The sequence below is a fragment of the Chelonia mydas genome, chromosome 3, assembly GCF_015237465.2.
Source record: "Chelonia mydas isolate rCheMyd1 chromosome 3, rCheMyd1.pri.v2, whole genome shotgun sequence".
Lineage (NCBI taxonomy): Eukaryota > Metazoa > Chordata > Testudines > Cheloniidae > Chelonia > Chelonia mydas.
In genome coordinates, this window is record NC_057851.1 from 166,322,857 (window position 1) to 166,342,621 (window position 19,765).

A 19,765-nucleotide genomic window follows, 5' to 3' on the forward strand; every position below is an offset into this window, starting at 1 on the left:
GAACAGAACACTGGGCATCATTAAGAAAGGGATAGATAATAAGACAGAAAATATCATATTGCCTCTATATAAATCCATGGTACGCCCACATCTTGAATACGGTGTGCAGATGTGGTTGTCTCATCTCAAAAAAAATATATTGGAATTGGAAAATGTTCAGAAAAGGGCAACAAAAATTATTAGGAATATGGAATAGTTTCCATATGAAGAGAGATTAATAAGACTGGGACTTTTCAGCTCGGAAAAGAGACGACTAAGAGGGGACACGATAGAGGTCTATAAAATCATGACTGGTGTGGAGAAAGTAAATAAGGAAGTGTTATTTACTCCTTCTCATAACACACGAACTAGGGGTCACCAAATGAAATTAATGGGCAGAAGGTTTAAAAAAAAAAAGTAAATATTTCTTCATACAATGCACAGTCAACCTGTGGAACTCTTTGCCAGAGGATGTTATGAAGGCCAAGACTATAACAGGGTTCAAAAAAGAACTAGGTAAGTTCGTGGGGGACAGGTCCATCAATGGCTATTAGCCAGGATGGGCAGGGATGGCGTCCCTAGTCTGTGTTTGCCAGAAGCTGGGAATGGGCGACAGGGAATGGATCACTTGATGATTACCTGTTCTGTTCATTCCCTCTGGGGCACCTGGCATTTGCCACTGTCGGAAGACAGGATACTGGGCTAGATGGACCTTTGGTCTGATCCAATATGGCCGTTCTTATGTTTTTATGTAATCCAACTGGTTAAGGCAAACTGCCAACCTCAGCTTTACTCCTATTCAGCACTCAATAAAAGAGCATCTATATAGAGAATATAATCAAATGTAATTGCAATAGATTGTGGGGGGAAATTGCTTTCAAGAGTCTCAAAGTCATGTGACTTAGGACACCAGTAGACTGTGAATATATTGAAAACAGCAGCAGGCCTGCATGGGAGCTCTGTTGCTCCCACAGCTAAATTATAAAACTGAGATAAAATCTTGCCACAGTTTGTGTGGACTCAAAAAATGTGATAGAATTCAAACCACTTCTGCACAAGTCTCACCAAATACAAAGGTCTTTATATTGGATATCCAATGGCTAAGCATGGTATGACCCAATGTATACAAAACTGTCTGTATATTTAAGCAAGCCTACAACTGATAGAAGCCATTCATTTTGCAACAAAAAGCCACTAAAGATGTTAGTCCTAGCTATTTTGGCTGAGTGACTAGCTCTAAAGCCAGAGGATGAAAGTCAGGTGAGTTGTGATCATGGAAACATTTGGCAAAATCTGTGTATTTAGGCATGAAAAGCATCAAAATTCCACTTAACCCTCCCCAGCCCATTAATGGAGGGCTCTTATTTGTAGCTTCCCAGTGCTAGCAATTTCTCTGAAGTTGGCAGAGATTCTAGAAGAAGTGGGTTTAAAAGAAATACTTGAAAGAGGAATAAGAAGGGAATTTGTCACATGGGAAGCAGGAGACTGTTCCAGGTATAGGGGACATCATGAATGAAAACAGGAAGGCACATATGAGGGAGGATGAGATAAAGGGAAGAGAAAAAAGAGGGGAGAGGGGGTGGTGTGTGAGGGAAGGTAGGAAGAAATAAAAGCAGGGAGATGGAGGTGTAGGGGAAAGATTGTATAGGGCCTTGAAGGTGAGGAAAGTTAATATTGTGTGTTAAAATATGCAAAGTGGAAAAAGAGTAGCTGACATTACTGGAGTGGCAGGAGAGGAAGATTACTTTAGCGTTAGACTTTCAAGTAGACTGGAGAGGAAAGAGAAACGGAGAAGAGACATTTGCAATAATCAAGATGAGAGCTAACAAAAATATGTGAAAGGGTTTAGCAGGGGCTAGAATGTTTTTTGGTGATATTAAACAGGAAGAAGCAATGTGATTTAGTGAAAAACTGAATTAATGCTTCCTATAGAAATTCTGGCAAGATTAATTTTGGCTGATGTTTCAGATTTTTTCACAGGGGGATGGACCCAGGGAGTGCCTTAAGTTTTATTTCTATACAGAATCCTTTTATTTTTGTTTGTTAAAGGCATTAAAAAAATAACCTGGTGGCTTCTCCTCTTCACTTGGCTTTCCTGTCAAAAGAAATGTTCAAGCTGGGGGAAGGAGGGGCAGAAAAAACAGCCAAGTGGCAAGTCTATTCACCACCTAGTCAGGAGTGGAAAATATTGAATGATCAAATGAAAGTGTCTTAAAATAACATGAACACAGACAGAAAAATCTGCAAGGAAATTCTGAGTTAAAGAAAACTCACAGTTCCCCTCTCCAGCCCTACTAGAAGTCTTCACAATTCAGTATATAGCAGTGAATATATCAGCCATAGTCACATTGTTATTTCAACATAACTTTTGTATTTTACTGTAACAAGAAACTTTAAAGAAATATTTTTGTCTGAAAGGCACTTCTTCTGGCACATTCATCAAGAATTTTTTTCTATCATATCTATCTCCTGTGCACAGCACAGCTCAGCAAAGTCTCCAGATCCCTTACTCAACAAAGTTTTAAAGAAAAAAGTTCTTTCCACCATTTCTGTATTTAAAAGTAATCTCTATAAGATACTGCATAGGCTAAGAGGCGCTTTGATAACCTATTGGCTACAGGATTTAAGCCAAAACAGGAAAAAATCCCTTTGAAATAAAGAAACTTCAGATCCAAAATTGAAACTGTCAGTGACAAAACTATGAAGCCTTGTCAGCCTGTAAGAACAAAGGAGGCATGGTTAGTTTTATTATGATCCTGCTTGATTTTTTCCCCTCACAACTTGGAAAAGGACATCTGGTTGAAATATCACCTCTAACCTCATTTTCGATGTCTATTTTATATGTATGAACTGAAAACATAGTCCATTTGTGCTAATAAAGAGTGCTGTGTTTAAAATCTTTTAGGTTTTAGAAAATTCTCCAAACAAATCTGCTGAAGATCTTAATATTTCCCTGGCAGAAAATAATTTATTTTGCTTCATTTGAATATGTTGACCGTATGGCCAGTTTTTGTGTTTTTTTTTAAATGAGTGTCCACAGTTGGATTCCTCACTCCCTACTTAGATACCTAAATGATAGGCTTGATTTTCAAAAGTGCTGAACAGCCATGCTCAAAATGGGAGCTGGTAGGTGCTCTGCACACATGTAGCTCTGTAAATATGAACTCAGGAATCTATTTTTGAAAATCTTTTATCTGTGTATCTCAACATCTGATCAGGCTTGTTACTTCTATCAGTTATGCTTGTGTAAATTGAGTGTAGTTTCACTGAAGATACTAGAGCCATACTAGTGTAAATCTAGAGAAGGTGAGAGGAGAATAAGGTGTAAGATGCAAGTGCCTCAATTTAGGAAAGCATTTAAGCATGTGTGTAAATCCAATTGGCATCAACAAAGTTTATGCATATGCTTAAGTGTTTTGCTGTATAGGATTTAAAAGCACATACATTAAATTGATTAGTAGGTAGGTAGAGTAGATAGGTGAGCAGACATTTGGGAGAGAATTTCGGAGGGAGAGAGAGAAAAGAAATAAATAGCTCGAAACTTTGTGTAAGATATGGAAGGAGAGTATTTGGATCCCAGGTTTTGGTTTAGACCTTCCCAGAGTTAGAAGCCTACTGCGAGTTTAAATCTGGATTTGGAGCTGAACTTTCCAAAATTCAGGAGTGTCTATGTTGAACATCTGGTTCACTGTGGTTATAGTTGTTTACACCTGTTCAAAATGAATAAAAACCACTTCTATTTAGGCTAGCACAGTTTTAAATGCCTACCCAAGATACAAGGCAGTGAAGAATTAAGACAACAAATTTTGGTTTGGGTCCATCTCCAGAAATATGATAGAAATGTAATTGATTCAATAAACTGGTAAGAAGATAAGATACAGAACAAAAAAGATGCTAATTAGTACATATGAGTCATAATTTAGAAAAATATATATTTTCAATAATCCTTTTTGGTGTACTTTCATGGTAGGGTACATTTATAAATATTTTTTAAATGTTTAATAACTAATAGAGGTGAAAGCATGTTACAGACTGTAGCATGTGAATAAAGATGGTTATCACATCAGTAGGTGGCGTTGTAGATGTTTATAAGCAATCTGTTAAATGATCTGTTGATCTGTTAAAGACATGGGTGGGAATCAGATTAAGCAATCTGTTGATCTATTAAAGATATGGGTGGGAATGAGATTTTATATCTCACAGGAAATTTCATGATGTTGAACTTTTTTCTATTCTAAAATGGAACAAAAGAAAAAAAATAGAAATTTCCCACAAAACAAAATTCTAAATTTTTGAATTGATGAAAACGCTGCTTTGATAAAATTGAAACATTTCATTCCAGTTTTGCTTGTTTATTTTATATTGTTATATAATATAAAAAATTCAAAAATGGGAATGAAAAGTAATTTTGAAATGGAAAATCAAAATATTCTGTTCTGAAAATGTCAAAATAGTTTACTACTTTTTAAACAGTGAAATTTTGTGGAAATTAACACTTTCCATGATGCACCTCACTTTTCTGATGAATAAGCATTTTCCAATGGGAAAACATTTCATCAAAAAATTTCTGATCTACTCTATTCAATAACAACCTATGACAATTGATTAACCATTTATTAAAATTATTATGAACTGTTATTTGTATACTTTTAATATAAAGTGTGACCTCACTATTACTAACAGGAAAGATATTGTTTTTAAAATGCTTTTCACATTACACTGGTAAAGTTTTGATTCCTGACAGACTAACTAGAACCCTCAAGAGGTTCTTGTGACCTGGGGATTTTAGGCTACATCTATGGTATGAGCTAGGGGTGTGATTCCCAGCTCACATGCACATACTCATGCTAGCTTTCATTGAGCTATTTATACTTGTGCTAGTCCTTATTGAGCTACTCTGTGTGTACAGGAGCTGGGTATCACAACCCTAGATTATAGTATGGACATAGCCCAAGTAGATTAAAAGGCACTGGAAGCAATTCCTGAGTAGGAAATACTGGCATAAGGCAGCTTTAAATGCATTTGCTGATGCAGGCCCCTGGTCTCCAAAGCCTTTCCACCAAATTTCTGGCAAAGGCAGACTGGGTTCCTGATCACTTCTGTTATGTGCCAAGATTAGGGCAAGGTGTTCGCAGTCATTCTCGGCCCCAAATAACCTACGTAGAAATCAAAAGAGTATCTCTCATTGGGACATTTTCAACAAAATGTTTTGTTGTTGAAAAATACAGTTGCATTGAAGCTGAACTGTTTTGCGCAGCAAATGTGTGGAGTTCAAAACACCTCTCTGCTTCTCTTTCTCTTCACAGCTTTTGTCTATTTTATCTATTTAGATTTGGGCCTAGGGTTGGCTGTAGCTGTGGGTAAGTACAGTGCCTAGCACAACAGGATCCCACTGTTGGTTGGTGCCTCTAGGGCACTACTGCAATACAAATGCATAACAATATTTTTATTGCAAAATATTTAATTTTACTCTTTTAACAGAGACATTTTCATGTAGAATACATTCTTTGAGGTGATGTGCCCAAAGATTTTTTTCTTTCCCCCAGGCTGGAGCAGAGGGGCTTTGCACTATAGTGCCCAGACTTTGGACCAGAGAAGAATAATTTAATCCCCAGTTTGCAATTATAATCTTCCTAACTCCACCACCCGTCCCCCTGCATTAGACCCACAAGTCTACTACGGCCTTCTTTGTAGATGTAATCCACCTGAGGAGATCCAAAGCATAGCATGAGAAACACTGGTCTTCACCAGTTCCTCAAAGTAAGCAGTAACATGAAGAGTAAACAAGTTTGATGCCAGCTACAAATTTAGAAGCTGTGAAATGTCAGCAGACTTCTGTTTGTATCTTTTCTTGCCAGTTCAGAGAATCAGGAATTCAGGACTGGAAAGGACTGGAGTTTCTTTGATTTCAATGAGGCTGATAATAAAAGACTCAGGAAGGTCCTCTTCGAACTACACCACTGTGTACTTAAAGCCTATCTAAACAAAGATTGAAGGTTTAAGGGAAAATCCAGGTAAAGGTAAGGCAAATAGCACAATCCGGCTCTCGTAACAACAATACAGGTCCACCACTCCTGGGCTACAAACAATTAAACCTCTTGTGCCTAAACTGGTCTCAAATCAACAAGGTATCTTAATGTCCTGGAAAACTTAGTTGATAAATGTGCTGAGAAGTTTGAGCCTGTGTTAGGTTTGTTTTATACAAACTAAACTGTGTGTGGCTACATTTTGCAAGGGAAGACTAGTCCCATATGCCAAAAAAGCAGCTGTTGAAAACAAGAGGGACTAGTTAGGCAATTGTTCTCTCCAAAATAGTCAAAGTGGGCAGCATCCATCATTGAACAGAGTGTTCTGCAACAGAATGTCATGTCTGAATTTGGGCAGAATGTGACCAGCAACCCTTGCTTGGATGTGTACCATAATCCTATCTCAGGAAACCAGGAAATGCTTACAGAATTGGGGAGGCGGGGAGAGGGGTCCAAAAGCATACAAAGCTAAAACTGCCTCAAGTTTAGAGCTCAAGCAAAAGTAATGTAAATGGCTGACAGTTAAGACTCCTTAAGATCTTTCTGTTGTAAGAGAGGATGCTGCGAATCATGAGATGACATAGTTTATATATTGTAATAACAATGGGTGGCCATTTGGAAATGTGATGCATACCTTGGCCACTTGGAATGTCATCATCACTATGGGGGAGATCATTCATTCTGGTAGTGCCGAAAGGCCGCAGTCAAGAAAAGGGTCCCATTGTGCAAATGTAAGGCCTGATTCTGCAGTTTTTTGTACATGGGCAGACTGCAGTGCCCACATGGAGCATCTGTGGGATTGAAATCAATGGAGACTCCATGTAGGCATCACAGTCCACCCATGCCCAACAAATTGCAGACCCTGAGCCACAGCCAGAGACAGTCCCTGTCCCAAGGAGCTTTCAGAACTCAGACCCTCTGCCCTTATCATTTGAGGTAAAGGAGAAATTCCTTTAGGTGATGGCATTATAGGGCCTACAGCACAGTAAACTGACAGGTCTCAGAGTAGCAGCCGTGTTAGTCTGTATCCGCAAAAAGAAAAGGAGTACTTGTGGCACCTTAGAGACTAACCAATTTATTTGAGCGTGCATCCGATGAAGTGAGCTGTAGCTCACGAAAGCTTATGCTCAAATAAATTGGTTAGTCTCTAAGGTGCCACACAAGTACTCCTTTTCTTTTTACAGTAAACTAAGTAGTTCTGCTTCTATTCCAGCAGAGGGTAGTGGTTCATGCTCTCTCTCTCTCTCACACACAGACAGGCACGTCATATCATGGCAATATGTTAGACTAACTGATGTTCTGCTCACAGGTAATGTAGGAGATGATATATTTTAAAAAATGTTATTTCAACTGATGTTAAGTTGTTGGTTTACCCACAATTGCATGGTATTTACCAATAAAAGAGAGAACCAGATAAAAAGTAATATACATTACAAGCTTATCTTCCCAGAGTCAATTGTGTAACCCTATTATTTTCGTGCAGTGGCCACTTGCTAGCTGCATCATGTACACAGGCACAAACCGGGCAGGTAGTCAATTGCAGGTAAATAAGCATTAGGGTGGGCTACAAAATTATTTTCTAAACCACTCAGCACACCACTCATTTGTAATTTTTTTATTGCACAGCTTTACAATCCTTTTATTTCCTGCCAATCCAACATGCCTCATCACAGAGGACCTCAGTGCAAGTTGAAACATTTCAACAGCTTTAGTGGAAAATCAACCATGCACATTTCAGCTATGTGACTTCTGCAGGCCACATCATTTATTCATTTTCAGCTCCTTAATTATTTGAACTTTGAAGATAAGTGAATTATTTTTCTATTTTCCTGCCTTGCCTAGAAGGTGAGGAGTATGTGACTGCACAAGTTTGGCATGCCAATCTCGTAGAGGAAATGAGTCGACTGCAGATGTCTTCTGTCAACATTAACAAACTAGATGAAACATGTCACTATTCCGAAGTAAAACTACTGCCGCCTTAGAGAGGAAGGGCAGAAAATCCATTTCAGTTCCATCCTCATTTTCATACTGGCCATTCCTCCTTTACTACACAAATGTGCCATAAGCTGACTGAATAGCACCCAACCCCTTTGGTAACTCTTTTTAGAGAAAAGGACTAGGCTGGCTTGGAAGTTTTAAGTGGAAAATGGGGATTTTGACTAAATGCAATTTTTCATTACAAGTGTTTGCTTTCATGGAAAAATTTTGATCCCTCCCCCTCTCCCCCCATCAAAATACCAAACAACCAGCCTATGTCGATTTAGTCTGCCCGAGGAGTCTGGCCTATAGGGCAGAATGGATGCATGAGGCACCCGTACTATAATGAGGCACCACAGTGGCATTTCCAAATTGAAATATTAAAAAGCCCCCACCAGACATCTTCTAAGAAGGAAAGACTTGACTACAGCATCGGCCGCTTTTAGCAGTGGCACCAGGGGAAGTGGCCTAGAAGACATGCTTGCCCTGCAAGCCCCTCAGAGCCAGGAATTCGGGGATTTATGGGACAAGGAGGGCATCCAATCTCCTCCTAGCAGACCTGGGGGGCAGATTTTAGCAGTTCTAGACTCTGATCTCTTTTGGGGAAAGGGAGGGGGTGGAAGGAAATGTAAGAAAGGGGAAAGGGAAGGATTAAGTGGGGGCTGAGGTAGTGGACAACCCCCGAGGACACCCTCACACCCTGGCCTTAGGGACATCAGAGTGATTGATCACTGGGCCTCGTCCCTAATACCTGCTGGGGTGCACCTCTTTCCTCTGAAGAGCCGCAGAGGGAATAGAAGAATCCTCTTGGGTGATGATGGACTCCTAGCCTCAGGTAGCCCAGTGATTTTGGGGGGCGTCTGTTACCCTGGAGAGTTATGAGGATAGAGTGTTAGTTTGGAGAAAGCAGCAAACCATGCAAAAAGGGTGTCTGGGAATAGTTCGTACAGAAAGGAGAAAAGATACAAAAGAAATAGGCGCAGGGTCACTTTTTCTGGGCTGGCCTGGAGTGGACTGATGTGCAAATGTTAAAGGAGCCAATGAGTTTATAGACTGCTAAGGATTTTTTTAAATGCTCATTGAAACGAATTGGAACCAGGAGGCTGTGTGCATTGTTAGCCTATGCAGCTGCAAGACAATATCCATTACCCTCAGCCTCCCCCCGCACCCCCCGTGTTGTTTGTTCCATTCACTCATGGTAGCTTATGTTTAAACTTTAAAGGGCAGATTTGGCAGACGGGGGAGTTAGGCATGTGGAAATTTCTTCCTTGGTTATGAGGCAAGGATGATCTCTTCCTATGGGTCTGTACTACATGCAGCCCAATTGGATCCTGATGCTGATTAGTGGCTTGAATGCTGCAGTAATGCAAAGAGTGAATAATACTTATATCCAGCTTACATGTCATTATATGTGTCCGTTTCTCATTCTGGCTACATTTTTTAAAAAGCATCTAAGAGCTGTAGGAGCCAAAGGGTCCTAAATCACACAGGTATTTTTGAAAATGTTACCCTATATCTCCAAGCACATTTCTAATTTCTATGTAGTTAACAGAGATTAATCAAAGCCAAAACACTGAATGTAAAACCCTGGATCTCAGATTGCAAGTCAGATTTATTGCTAAAATGGGCTGGATCTGAACAGGGTGAAATTTGGCAAAGTTTGGTTCTGGCCTGGAGTTTGAATCTCAAGTTTGAGAGCAGTCTGTAGGGCACTTCCTGGAAGAGAGGGTGGGCATGCACACAATACCCCATTATTAGACTACGTGTGGGTAAGGAGGGTTGGGATAGGCTTTGGGAGGGTAAGGAGGGAAAGGGGAAGAGACAGAGAGTCACTTGGAGGGAAGTGAGGGAAGAAAAGGGATGAAGAGTTGGGAAAGTGAAATGGAAGGTAAGGAAAGAGGGGTGGTGTGTAGGGTGGCCACTGCCACAGCCCCAGAAAATCAGACATTCTGGTACTTTCAGGAATGGCCTGGCGTGACCTTGCACACACTGTGCATGCAAGGTCATACTGCACGGAGGATGCCAGTTTGAAGCGTGTGCTGCCCTTTCCCGCCAGTGAGACTGTGTGTGCGAGATCACGCTGGCAGGGTGGAGTGGTGTGCTCCTCAAAATGGCATCTCCCATCTGTGACACCAGACAAACCCATATCCCCTTTTGTCTCAGTACCAGACAGAGGACAAAACCATAGACAAAGAGGACTGTCCAACTTAAAATTGGATGAATGGCCTGCTGTGTGTGTCTGTTTGGGGATAATTAGGGAGCCCCTGTGAGGGGGATGGAAAAAGAGTATGTGAGAAAGGAAAGGAAGAATAGAACAAGATGGGCTGACCTTGAGAAGTCGTGAGACATAAGCAGGAGAGCCAGGGATGGGAAACAGAGTGGAAACAGAGAAGAACTTGCATCACAGGGGAAGTGAATCAAATAGAAAGGAGGAAAAGTCAGAAGCTGGAGAGAACGAGGTAAAAGAATAAAATTGGATAATATAAAAAGTGGTAGACAATACCTGAACGGAAAAGAAGTAAGAAAAAGCAAGAAAAGATAAACAGCACTGAGGAAAGTAAATTGTGTATTACTCATGATCTGAGTGTACAGCCCAACTGGCATCTGAAGGATAGGGCTGTAGGGATCTCAGTGATGGCATTTTCTTTTTTAACATAAAAATATCAAAGTCAATGTTCTTTGTATTCCCCTTCACTTAACTCCAGGGTGAGTGGGTACCTAAAACAATGATTCTCCTAGGGCACCAATGCACCTGAGGCTGGGCATAATCGCTCAGCTGTGTAAATATTTATGCAATACAGTCTAGGAATCCAATCTTGTTGACAAGTAAAACCCCGCAATAAATTCTGTCTGAGCTTGAAATGGTTTACAAGTAAAAATTAATAATAAAAGATTTCACAGAATCTGCAGGGAAATTCCAAGTGCACCTTAAATCTTCTTGTAAACTGAAACACACTTAGAATTAAATAAAACAAAGTATTCGTACTTACCTCTTACTTAGATATAGGAAACCCTTGACTTAGCAGAGTGACAGTCCTGTTGCTACGTGGGCTGAGTTTTCATACACGCTGGTAACATTACATTGCTATCACTCCCTCCCAAATGAGTTCCATTAACTTGTCATTACTTTCATCACCCAAATGTTATCCTGAGTAAAGGGTAGAAGTTTTAATAGTGTGCTAATCCTCATTAAAAATTACAGGCAATAAAACAAGCATTACTTCAAGGCCTGCTTTCACAGATAGAGTAATCATGGAGACTAGGTTAGTGTTACCCTACATGGGAAAAACAATGTACAGGCCCAGAAAAAATGAAGCACTGCACAGGATGGAATATCAGGACAGTTTCAGGTCAATGGTGAAGTCTATCAGAAGAGCTACAGAAGGAGGGGCAGCTCTCCACAATGCCTGTCCTAGCACTATCAACGTCCACCTTCTGAGAGCACTAACTGTACTGACCGTTATTTGAAAAATACACACTGTGAAATTCATATTTAAATATGAAGAGATAAGGTACAGACACAAACATTTTATTTTGCACTCACAGAGCACTTTAAACCATCAAGTTACTGTTGCCATTCATGTCACAAACTTTCCACTAAGCAATAGGAGCATGTTGCCAGTTTCAGAAAAGGACTACCTTCAGCCAAATTCATCCATGGTGTATCGCCACTGAAGTCCGTGGGATTACATCAGGGATGATTTACGTCAGGGATGACATTCTCTTGAAAAGCCTGTTCATGCTCCTGCCGAAGTCAGTGGTTGTTTTGCCATAGGGACCAATCTTCCTGCTGGTGAAGTCTATCTTTGTGAGGTTTTTGTGGTTTGTGACTAAAATGTGATGACCATTTCTAGATTAAAAATTAAAGCCTGGCTCGCGCAAAGGGATCCACAAGCATGGAGCCTTAACCTTTAACAGCATCCCTCTGAAGACAAATAGACAGTTATGGTCTGTTTTGAAGTCGGTGGGACTTTGCACAGGACTAAGAGTTCATTTCCAGATCCCTTTGCAGAAAAGAGGCCGAGGAGTTTGTCTGGTGCTGAACACCCACAATTCCCATTAAAGTCAAAGAACCATATTCTTGACCCAAGATAGGCTAATATAATTGTGGTCAGAATCTGCACCTTGGGGAATTGTGTGGGCTGAGCACCACTCATAATCTGCCCCTTACTCTGATGCAGTATTTAAAGAATATTATTTTGTCTTATCCAATGTGCGAAGGAGCATGCTTTTTAAGAAACCTGCCTATTAGGGACATTTCAGAGGAGTTCCTGATGTTTTTCTCTCACTTGTTCTACAGAACTATGTTAATGCAAGCTAAAACAAACTTTGATATATAATCAGTAATCGCTTCGTTTGACCCAGAGGCTTAGTTGCTTTAATTCGTTCCTGAATTGGAAGGCTAGGTAAGCACGCTGGATCACATCCATAAAGAAATGACATATGTACTGCAGGCTCACAATAAGGCGTTGTGACTTTTATATTTGCAGATATCCTGTTTTTCTCCTGATTCACAAAGAAAACTCAGTGCTCGAGGGAACTGGTAACTGGGATGTGCTGGAATGGACTAAGACAAATTTAACTAAAGCCAAGAATGCCCCTGGTTTGGCTCTGAAATGTATGCTAAGCAGCCAAGGACATTTGGAAGGCCAACTCCAAGCAGCATGGTTTAGTGTGGTACTTTACAAAATGCACTAATAATTACATAACGCGAATTGTATTACAGTCTGTTATGTCTTCATGCCTGGATTCGGAAAGAAAATCTGCTGTTTAGCTGCAAGATAAAGATGACCGTACATTAACGTGTGGAACAAAATATACATTCTTCTTTAATGGAACCAATTTAATTTCCATGTCATTGGCTCCTTGTCTTGTACTCAGAATTGATTGCATGGCTCTAGTTTGCCCTGGTCAGGATGTGGGCAGATCAGAGTCCAACATACAGATTTACTTAAGAAATCTGGTGGCATGAAGAAACAACTTTTAAAATCATAAATATATACTGCACTCTGTAGAGAAACTAGGACGGAGAGAAAAAATGATAAAAATGTATCTATTTGACAAATATTATTCCATCTGCTTTTGGAATATTTAGAAGCAGACCAAGTTTTCCACAGATGATCATCAATTTATCTGTTTTCCAGCATTACCCTCAGTGTGCTAGGCACTATGGCCCACCTCAAGGGTAGCAGTCCCTTTCCCAACGAGAATTTATTCTTTGTTAGCACTTATTTACCACATATATTTTAAAATTATTTTTCCTAAATGAACTGATTACAGATTCAGACTTTGAGCTGAGTTGTCAAGTTGTGATTGGTGACATAAGTCACATGGGGCTAAAGCAAGGATCGGCAATCTTTGGCCCGCGGCCCACCAAGGTAAGCCCCCTGGCGGGCCGAGCCTGTTTGTTTACCTGCTGCGTCTGCAGGTTTGGCCGATCATGGCTCCCACTGGCCGCGGTTCGCCGCTCCAGGCCAACAGGGGCTGTGGGAAGTGGCGCAGGCCGAGGGATGTGCTGGCCACCGCTTCCCGCAGCCCCCATTGGCCTGAAGCGGTGAACCGCGGCCAGTGGAAGCCGCGATCAGCCAAACCTGTGGACACGGCAGGTAAACAAACTGGCCTGGCCTGCCAGGGGGCTTGGCCTGGCCCGCCAGGGGGCTTATCCTGGTGGGCTGCGGGCCAAGGGTTGCCGATCCATGGGCTAAAGGATAGTTACTCCTACTTTAAGGCCTCTGTATAGCGGCTTTTGTGTGTGTGAATCCCATAAATGAGAGGCCCATAAATGTGTGCTTTCTGTTGACTGGATAAGCACACAGGCATTTCTGACATGAATACTTGCATGTGAAAAATTGACATTTTGTTTATACATGGAAGCCCTTCCTCAAGATTGATCACCAAGCTACCTTCTTGCCTCATTCAGGTTCTTCCTGAAAGCTGACTTCTGTTGTGTTACCTATGACATTCACGTGATCTTATTATTCTAATCCTCTTCCCTTTCTTCCCTCTTTCCCCCTTTTTCTGACCATCGCTTGTTATGTCATGTCTGAATTAAATGCCAAGGTTTTATGATAGGGTGCCTGTTTCCATGCCTATTTTTCTATGAACTGCCCTAGTATCCCTTTATACTTAAAAGTAATAATACATAATTATGGCTGGTCAAAATTTTTCTATAGAAACTTAGTGAGGGAAAAGTTTTCTGTGGAAATTTTCAATCTTCCCTGTCCAAGATCTGAAAATCTAAAAGCGTTTCATTTTTGGCCCCTCTCACCGCAGATTTCTCAGTTTTCAGTTTGTTGATTACGAGACACAATTTTCCATAGTGACAACAATACGTTCAGTTCAGCTGTAATAACCGTGCACTAACAGTCACAAATATGCCTGTACGACTCCCATTGCACAAGTAATTTTATCTGTAAAGCCTAATTGCTCAGATGTTCACAGAAGAAAACCCATAAAAGGGTAGGTGCAAGGCCTAAACAAATTCATATGAGCATGAGAACATACATTTGCAAAATGTTCTTCACCCAGCAGTAGCAAAAAGTGTACAAAATTCTTGCATATGGTCATGTACGAGGAAGCAAATTCCTTACTATCAAAACAAGGCGTGACTCAAAAGAAAGTGAATACCAGTAGGGCAGGCTAGCCAAGAAGTCTTTTCCTCTGTTTGCTAACCCTGCACGGTCCATCCTGGCCTACATGAAAACAAGGACAAAGATCATAGGATAAAAGGAGGACTAGTCGTCACAGACTCAGTGGTGCTGCTTGAAAAATAGATAATGCATATGAATAACCTTAAGCTTGTGACAAAATTACAAAGGAAAGACAGGAAATTCTACTTAAGGCAAATACTTTTCTATCTTGAACTCACACCACAGTGCAGGGGAAAAGGACAAAACAACAGGAATAGGGGAAGCCTGAGCTTCAATGTACAGGCTCTTAGGAGCATCATATTCTTAGCATTATCTAAATGAGATGGATTTTCAAAAGGGCTCGGCATTGACCTAACTCTGCTTTACCATTGACTTCAATGGGAGCTGATTTAGCTCTGAGTGAAAATCCCATCCTCAAGGTCCAGTTTTGTATCTTCGGGCGTGTCCCTTAATTCTGTTATGCATGGTAGCAAACCCACAGGCATAAAGTTCCCTTCCCCACACACTTTTTGGAAGTTCAGCTCTGGGTCTGAACTTTGCAGTTTGGCCCCATCTCTAGTTAGAATATGTACATGATAAATTGAAAGAACTCTGAAAAGCAAGTGCTGACTTGTAAGCAAAAAATGAATAATACATAACCTGGTACAAAATCCTTTTATCAAAATCACTATTTATAGAGGATAAAGTATATGGGACTTTAAGTCTTATTTTCATAAGTGATGTAGGCCCCATTGACTTTCAGTGGGAGTTAGGGACATAACCTGCTTAGGGCTTGGCTACACTTGCGAGTTACAGTGCAATAAAGGAACCCCGGGCGCACTAGCTCACTACCCGTCCACACTGGCAAGGCACGTAGAGCGCTCTGACTCTGCAGCTACAGCGCTGCTGGTACTCCACCTCAGTGAGTCGCATAACGTTTGCTGCGCCCCCGCTGTAGCATCATGGAGTGGCGCCAGTGTGGACGAGGTGTTGCATTACTGCGCTCTGATCAGCCTCTGGAAATGTCCCATAATCCCCTTAAGTCAAGTGGTCACTCTTGTCATTGTTTGGAATCGGCTGTAGGAATGTGGAAATGCCCTTTGAAAGCTCCGTTTCTGACAGCCGGCTGCTTATCTGCTCCGAGACAAAGCAACCCTTAGTGTGGAATGCTGTGTGTGAGAGAGAGAGGCCGGGGGGAGGTGGGGGTCTGCTGCTGTCTGAATTTACAAGACAGCATGCTGACATGCTCTCAGCCCCCCAAAAAGCCACTCTCTCTCTCCCCACATATACACAACACACTCCCTGTCAAACTCCACCCCAACCCCCATTTGCAAAGCATGTTGCAGTCACCTGCATGCTGGGATAGCTGCCCATAATGCACCGTGCCCAATGCCGCTGCAAGTGCTGCAAATGTGGCCATGCCAGTGCGCTTGAAGCTGTCAGTGTGGACAGACTGCTGCGCTTTCCCTACTGCGCTCTATGAAGGCTGGTTTAACTCAAAGCGCTCTACCAAGTGTAGCCATGCCCTTAGGCACTTTTCCAAACCCTATGAGGTATCTGTACGACATTTAGGCACTTAAGTACATTTGCAAATCTGGCCTGGTCACTTCTGAAAATTGGATTCAGGCCTCTAAATCACTTAGGCAATTTTGAAAATTGTACCCAGTATATGAAAATGTTGACTATAAAAATGTGTAGAATTCTTAGCACTCATCAAAGATCAGATTACAGCAGACTGTAATATAGGTACACAAGGAGGAAGCTTAAGGAGATTGCCCCTCATGTACAAGGGCCAGACACATATCAGTCTCTGTGGTTAAGAAAAACAGAGCTTGCTCTTTCCTAGAGCCCCATCTTGTCCATATCACTCTAACAGGGGGTTGGTCTTAGGTGAAGAGAAAGCAAGGCCATAGGTGCAGTAACAGGCCCTCGACCTAGCTGCAATATCCAAAAGACTTGGCAGTGTCTATACACCTGCTAATTGTTGAAGACATTGAGTCACCTTGAGGTCGCCCCTATGGTGAATACAAGAATCTGGCCCTGTATCTCTGAATTTCAAATCATGATTAGTAACAATAATATTTTCAATTGTACCAGCAGGTAGAAATCTGAGGAAGCCAAGGGGATTGCAATACAGATGGCAACCTTTTTTGTCCTGTGCATTAAAAAAAACATGTAATATCTCCAATTATTCTAAGTGCTACATCTCCAAGAAAGACATAACAGCCTGACCTCATTAAGTGTACTCCTACAATATTGTAGATGGCATTATGCAGAGCACAACAATTTGAAACCATGGAAGATTCTAACATGAATTCAGAATTCTCCATTTACTTGCCAGAGAATTGCCATGTTCTGTGATCTGATTGAATTTATTAAATTCTACTACAAAAAGGAAAACATTGTACAACAGTGTGTTCATTTTTTCTTAATTTGTTAGGGGTAACAAAGTTAACCATCAGGTGGGAAAACAAACCCCCTGCTTTTCTGGCAGGACTTTTAATCTGGTTACCTCTTTAATTAGTAAATACCAGTAATGCCACAAAGTATGCCACAGCTTTCTTTTGGAACTTGAGCCCTTGGTGACAATGATCACGAGTTGACAATGGATCCCGCACAAGTTAGATGAAGTTTGACTTCTTTGTAAAATGTGACTTCTGGTGGGAGAAAGGGCAGTGAAATAGACTGGGATAATCAATCACAGAATAATCTTTGGCCATAACTGCTGTGACTCTGTTCTTCCTGCATGAACATATAAATGTCTAATGCTATGTTAATCCTAAATAAGATGACATTTTGCAAAAACTGAGGTTAAACAACTAATAAAACTCTTCTGCATTTTGCAGCTGGAAATAGGCACCTTGAATCTATTGTACTTGCTTAAAATCTAACCCAGGAGGACTAAAATCTGCAACCATTTACACCCCATACAACCCCACTGACTTCTACGGGGATGCACAGGATATAAATCACTACAGGATGCAGACCCAAAATGTGTCTAGCTATTAGTGGAACGCTTAGCCTGTGTTTGATAAGTGCAGCTCTGTCAATGGTAGCTATAGGCCTCACAAAGTCACACAGTACATTACAGACAAGGAAGAGCTTACAATGATTTTGACTGCCTTTATGTGCAAATAGAGCTCCTAGAGAGTAGAATTTAATTGTTAGTAACGGCATACAATAAGGCCATACTATCTCCTCCCCTGTGTATTGTGAAGGGGGATAAATTGGTAAATACCAGCCAAAATAGAGAGAAGTGAAGCCACATATACCTCATCCCCTTTTGCCTGAGTCAATGCAGTTGAACCTCAGTGGGATAGCAGAGCCAAGGAATTTCATGGCACCACCTTCTGGCAAAACCATAATCTCCACAGGCAATTTCAGTAGGAGTGTGAGAGAATGTATAACCCACCCTGGCAGAGAAAGAGTTAACTGGCATGAGAGAGCAATTAGTCCATCCAGTTGCACCTGGAAGGTGGCCAGGCCCCGTTTAGAATTAGGCCCAGCTGAGGAGGAGATACCTGGCTGAATTGAGATTGAGTCCCAGCTGTGAGAAGCAGGGCTGACTGCTAGGGGATGGACTTTGGAACTGTGGAGGGCAGGCAGGAGATGAGTAGGTTTTAGGGGCCTCTCTAGAGAAAGGAGCTCTGATAAAGGATGTGGAAAGCCCTGCAAGTGTTGCTCAGTAGAAGAGCTACAAAGAACTCTGCAGAGCCTGGGATGGGTGAAGAGTCTGGGAGGAGTGAGCCCAGGAAGGGGCTGGGGGAAAGAGCCTAATGGCAGGCTGAGACAGGGAGTGGTACAAGGATGCAGCAAGGAGTTTGAATCAGAAGCAGACTTTAGCTGTTTGGCATGGAATCCAGATCAGAAGGAAGGTCTATGCTCTCCAACTGCAAATGAGGAAAGTGGTGTAAAAGCCACCGGAGATAAGGGGTGTGTAATCTTCCTTGGGCTGAAGACCTATCCTATGGTCATTAGATACTGTTTAGTGGGACTCTGTCCCCTTCAAAAGGGTGGGACTCGATGTGAGCTGGCTGGAGGGAAACGTCTTGAAAAGAAGCAGACTCCGGCTGGGCATGAGTGGCTGTCAGTACCGTGTGGCTGAGGAAGAAAGCCTGCTGTGCCATGTGTGGCCGTAAAGGGGTGCACCAGTTGTCCCTGTTTTACAAAGCATTAAATCCTGCTCAGGGCTTCAGGGTGGAGGTAGGCTAAGGCACAGGCAGGGGTGCTCTGCTGTCTGTAATATGGCTTCTTACTGAACCCTTCTACCAGGGACAACAGGGCTAGACTTTCCATGGAAATGCCCGGAGTTTGGCAGTTGGTTATCTGCTGGTAGCACGGTTGCACATGTGCAGTCTCCTCTCTCCCAAGGGGATAAAGAATCAGGAATTTTGCCTAGGGTGTGTATATCTAAAAAAACCCTTCCCCAAGTAACTTTGCTTCTCCTGTTGCTTGGCTGTATGGCGGTGATGCTAGGCCTATGCAGTTTTGGATCTACACATTTCTAGACTACCTATGGGAATGATTACCTATGAAAACAATATAGATAACTAAAAGTATCGTGAATAAAGACATATCTTTAGAAAATCCTGTATTATCTCAACCCTGGGCTCATAAATGTATTCTGTCTGACTTGTCTGGGTCATATGCTCTTTGGAGCAGGGACTATATTTTTCATACTCTACAGCACTAGGCAAGATAGCAGTTCTGCTCAGTGAGTGATAAATAAGTTGTATGCTATAGAATAGGTATCTGAATGTCCAAATAATGTGCACAAAGCTTTAGAAAGCAGAAATAACAGGTATCCTCTGTGCAATGACAAGATATTTATTTACCAGGTAAGCACTCTGCCAGAACATCTTGATTATCACCATCTAATTATATGCAGCAAGTAAAGAGTTACTTTGTGCTGCCTGCAACCCACAGAGGTATGGTGAAAAGTCTGAACAGGAATTTGCTTTCATATCAGATGTGGTCTGTTTATATCAACAGGAGCTCGGCCATTTTGAAAACATTGTGTGCTCCATTCTTTCCTTTCCCTTTATTTTCTATTGATTCTCTCTTCATCACGCTTATGAGCGGTCAGGGATGACACTGCCTTGAGCAGGTTTGTGTAGTCGTGAAGAAGTGGGTCCTTGTCTTGGATGTAGATCC

General features: G+C 41.6%; 1 long non-coding RNA gene across 1 annotated transcript in view; it reads left to right on the forward strand.

Annotated features, from left to right (window-relative positions):
• The window catches only part of LOC122465205, a 320,257-nt gene that overhangs the window by 120,871 nt on the left and 179,621 nt on the right, over positions 1-19,765 (forward strand). The window lies entirely within an intron of this gene.